This window comes from Mirounga leonina, unplaced genomic scaffold (assembly GCF_011800145.1).
Source record: "Mirounga leonina isolate KUSES-001 unplaced genomic scaffold, KU_Mleo_1.0 Mir_174, whole genome shotgun sequence".
NCBI classification, from domain to species: Eukaryota; Metazoa; Chordata; class Mammalia; order Carnivora; family Phocidae; genus Mirounga; species Mirounga leonina.
In genome coordinates, this window is record NW_023270451.1 from 36,611,065 (window position 1) to 36,616,400 (window position 5,336).

General features: G+C 37.9%; 1 pseudogene; it reads right to left on the bottom strand.

The window, feature by feature from the left end:
* Positions 1-241: 241 nt before the first annotated feature.
* Positions 242-1,024, bottom strand: LOC118021345 (annotated as a pseudogene).
* Between the last annotated feature and the right edge of the window lie 4,312 nt (positions 1,025-5,336).

Sequence of the window (5,336 nt, forward strand, 5' to 3'; positions counted from 1 at the left end):
TTTATTTTATTTATTTATTTATTCGAAATAAAGAGAAAGAGTGCACCACTGGGAGGGTGGAGCAGAGGGAGAGAGAGAAGCAGGCCCCCCACTGAGCAGGGAGACCGACCCAGGTCTCGATCCCAGGACCCTGAGATCGTGACCTGAACTGAAGGTAGACGCTGAACTGACTGAGCCACCCAGGCACACATACACCCTGTTTTTAATATATCAGTTATTTAATTAGGTTTTTGTAAGAAATTTAGAACATCAATTTGTGAGGGCAAACTCCACTTGTGAGAGAAACTACAGAGCAGAAGTAGCCCTGGAGCTGCGGAACAGCTTTTACTTTTTGCAGAATTTGTGAGTCCATAGCTTTCTGCTCAACCTTGTGCTGCTCTGTATGCTAGTATTTCTCTTTCTCTGAGTCAAACATCTAAACTTTCTGGTGTCTGGGCTTTCAAAGCTTCTTCTTCTTAGGGTAAGGATCAGTGAGATGTTCAGGGATTTTCACACTACTGATATCAATTTTGGTGGAGGTGGCAATGACAAATTTCTGGTATGTTCTGCACATAGAAACTAATTGAGGGGGCGCCTGGGTGGCTCAGTCGTTAAGCATCTGCCTTCAGCTCAGGTCATGATCCCAGAGTCCTGGGATCGAGCCCCGCATCGGGCTCCCTGCTCAGCGGGAAGCCTGCTTCTCCCTCTCCCACTCTCCCTGCTTGTGTTTCCTCTCTCGCTGTGTCTCTCTCTGTCAAATAAATAAAATCTTTAAAAAAAAAAAAAAAAGCAACTAATTGAGTATCAGAGGTCTGGTCACAAGTAGCAAACCACTGCTCAGCTGCTTCAGGAAGCCTTCCTCTTGCCTCCGTGGTGCCCACTGAGGATGATCAGAATGCTGTGGAGAGGGGAATTAGCTCAGTTTTCTCACATGCTAACTGAAGGGATTTTTACCACAGCTCAACAGCTTTCAAGGCACATTTTCGGTAGAGTAACATCTAGGCATTTTGTGAAATTTAACCACTCCTGAACCACCATGCTTATCACCACCAAATAGAAGGAGTGCCCAAATAAATGGGTGCTTTATATAACACAGCAAAGAGAACCAGTACAAAAATAATTTAAATAATATTCCAAACTCTAATCCAAAATTGTATAACATAAAGTTCAGAAGAATTTCAAGTTAAAAAAAAAAAGGATATATGGAAAAGGAAAAAAACAGCAACAACAGAACTTCCACCCCTAAGAGCAAAGAGACTCTTGCTGAAAATTCCTAACCATTACTATTATTATTCTCAATCTCATCTTCTAATGCTTATTAGATATAGTTCATTTCATCATTTACACAATGTATTATGGATGACACAAATTTAAGTCTGTGTAGTAACAGGGAAGCTGGCATCTATTTTATTCTCATAAGAAAAATGTTAAATCAGATGAGTTGAGTTTGTGGGTCAAGGTCAAAGAATCAGCAAGTGGCAGAACTAAGATTAGTATCCATGTCTCCTAATGCTTAAAATTACACTAAGTTGAGAAGAACTAAGTTAATAGTTGAGTATTTTGTGAGGTGGAAGGGATCATTTTAATTTAATGCCACTATTAATTAGTAATTGTAACATGGGGGAATAAAAAGGAAGGTGGAATGAGACAAATTTTCTGAAGAGAGAATTAAAGTTAAAGGAAGAAGAAGAGATTTCAACAGTTATCTGTATAGTACTGATCAAAACAGATCTACTTTTCCAATATCTCGTATGTCTATCGGTCTGCAAAGTACTGGTAGGAGGTGACAAAGAAACCTGAGTAAAAGACTTCATTCAATATGGGCTGATTCATTGAATGAGGGGATACAAAGCCCCCCTAAAAGAGGAAAGAGATTACTAATTAAAGGATTTCAATGAACCATGCAGAATTATTCCTCTAATCAGAGCAGTGAATGAACTGCCTAATCTCTGAGTAAATAAGTAGGTTGCTAAATATTCCAGGATTACAAATAGCCAAATTAATTAATTTCCTTGAATAATTACTCATTCATTTATTCAATTTCCAGCTAACTGAATAATCATTATCTAGAGAGCTTACAAAAATAAATATTCTAAGTTTAGATATTGTATTATGGTTATACAGGACATTACCATTGGGAAAAACTGGCTGAAGGCTACATGGGATCTCCCCTAACATTTTTTTATAACTTGTAAACCTATAATAATTTCAAAATAAAAAATGGACATAGATAAAAGATAGATAGATAGATAGATAGATAGATAGATAGATAGATAGATAGATATTCTAGGGCTTCACCCTCAAAGATTCTTATTCAATAAGTTTGGAATGGGATCCAATGATCCATATTTTTTAATCAGCACTTTGTATAATTCTGATGTGCTGCTATGTTTGGGAACCATTGAATTCCACAATACAGTACTTTTATAGAAGTCAGAGAAAGTTTTCAAATAATTTCTTTTTGATAAAGGATTTTTCAATTGTGACCTTTCTGGGGGGTGGTGAGACTTAGGAAAACGCTAAGTATCTATCCATCTCCTATTGACTGACTTCCACCCAGGAATGACTGAATACATTTACCCCTGTCTCCCAATCTTCTACTCATCTCCATGTCCTATCTCTATCCTGGATGTCATCCGTTTTTATAGAGAACCCATCAACACCTTAGCCTCAACAGCTTCTAGAAGTCCTCAATATCAGCAACCTCATTACAGTGGTCCACATAAAGTGCCTGGAATGCCTAAATAAATTGCCTGGAATGGAAATGAACAACCCAAACATTGCTTTTCAAAGCCCATTGTGAAGCTCAACTTCACAGTCCTTTGAGCCTAAGCACTTTAGCTTCCAGTCCTAAAGAAGTCTTCATGCAAAGGTTCCAAGCTCCCTAATAAAAAAGGTTTAAATGTCCAGATTAATACCCCACTCTAGACTGTTCTAGAACCAATGGAAAATGGCATCCAGGGCTAGAAGTTACCATATTAAAATGCAAATATCTATTTGGGGAAAACACTGTAAACTGTTATCAACTAGCCAGTAGTTTAGTATGGGAGAAAAATTATTAGAAATGCAGGGTTATGGATCCCAGCTCTCTCAGGATGCAGTAAGTCTAGAACAGGATCAAGGAATCTACATTTTGACACATTGTCTACTTAGCATATTCAAAGAAATTTTAACCTAAATATTTAAATGCAGATAAATTAGCTGCTAACCTAGAACAGATGCCAGATGTAAGTAGCATTGGGCACTGAAAAATAAACAGAACAAAGTATGAAAGTTGTCCTTTGAATATTAGATTTCTGAAGAGGTATCTAATTAGGGAGTCTATAGGGGATAAAGTGAAGAACTGGAAAGGAGACAGCTCAAAACAGAAAAAGACAAAAAGAACCAAGAAAACCTTAGTCTATGTACCAATGTTTCTCAGGACTAACTTTGCTTCTGGGTGGGGGTTGGCATGGATGTAGAGCTTTGGGAAACATTCATCTTTCCTGACTGTAAGACTGTCTCCACTTTCCTACATAGATGGACAAGGAAAGGAGTGAGAAAGTCAGAAAATTCTAATGGAAAGATAGAAATAAGTCTGGCTAATAATAACTAAGATGTAAATAGAACTCAAACAAGATTTTCAATACTAAAGACGAAAACTAGGAAGTTTCTCTTATGTCCTTGTTTTCTCTAGGAGCCTGAGAGAACTGAGTGTTTCCTCTGCCCCACTGTTATTGTTAACAATAATTCCCAGAGGTAGTCTCATACACAAAAGGGATCATGTTCAGAAGTAGCAGATGATTCAATAACTTCATTTTAAGGCTTACCCAAAAGTATATTCAAGCCCTGGGCTCTTTATGCTTGTAAAATTTGATTTGCCTATCAGGTAAAATGTTTGTTCTTACTTCCCTGCTGTATTAGCTAAGTTCCAATCAGAAGACAGAAACCATGCAGTAATTTAAATAGGACAATTTAGTATAAAGAGATAGTGACAGAGGATCAGAGTAATAGGGAACTGACTAAAGTTGGGAGGTAGGGGCTCTAAGTGATACACGAAAGTTACTGAGGAAGAGTATTCAAAGAAGGAACAAACTTGGAAGAAGAAGATCCTCCCTACCGCTAGGACTCAGCTCTCATTGGAAAGGATATAGTCTAAGCCCATTGGATGTTGGAAAAATTCACTTGGTTGTTCCAGGCCAGAGAGAGTCCCCAGTTGTCAGTAGTCAGTGAGAATTCCCTAGTAGGATACTGATAAAATTCACTGGGAAGCTATCTGTTTAGGTTGTTATTGACTTGCTAGAAAGCCAGCTTGGGCGCCATCTGAACTCAAGAGAAAACCACCTGGAAGCAACAGGGGTGTGAGAAGGAGGTGCTGTGATTTACTGGAAATGAGCTGGTTAATCCATAGACCTTGTTAGGTGCCCTCAGGAGTGCCATTGAACTTGCTGCTGGAAACCATTCAAGGCAGAGTTTGTGCTGAGGTAACTGAGGTAAGCTTACTGGGAACAAGCCGCTGGCTGCTTTATGCCAGGACACTGCTGAAAAAAGCCATCCACTCCGCAAGAGCTCAGCTGAATGAGCACACCTCACATAACCAGGAAGAAGAAACCTCTCTCCTCCAGTGTCCCTCCAACACCCTGTGCTGACAGTGTTTCATGAGGCCCAACTTTCTTATCACAGAGCAGGAACAACAGGGTGAATCTGGAACTGAGAAGCAATAAATTGGTAACTTGGCACATCTGCCTACTAACTAAATTGTTTCTTTTCTGAGAGACATTTTCCAAATATATATTCTACTATATATACTCAATATATGGAAAAATATTTTCTTGAGAACTACGTAAAGAAAATGCTATGTGAATAAGCAAATGCAACTTTTGTACTTTCTCTTATTTGTCAGTGTCTCAGTTTTTAATTTGGACAGATATCAGTATTATTAGAAAATAAATAGTTCCTGTTACCAACTGACATTGTTACACAAGTCTAATTACTTGAAAATAAATTGGAAATGAGCCTGAAAAAAAAAACCCTTTAGATACCTCTTTAATTTTGAGAATGAGAGGCTTGGAAGCTCATCCTACCCATAGATGGCATCTGTGTGTAGTTATTTGGTAAACAACAGGTCCATTTGTCCTGAACTCATTCTTTCCCCTCACTCCTTTTATGATAACTTTTCATTTTTAGAGTCATTTCTTGGATTAATTAACTACTTATAGAAAGCACTTTTAAAGAAATACAGATGTAATTCTAAAAAGAATAATACACTAAGTAGTTAACAGTCATTAATGCACTAGAGGAGGCAAAAAAACGAGGGAATGGTACATATTGATGGCAACACAAGAAAAGAATTTTTTTTTTTAATGTAGATTAGAAGT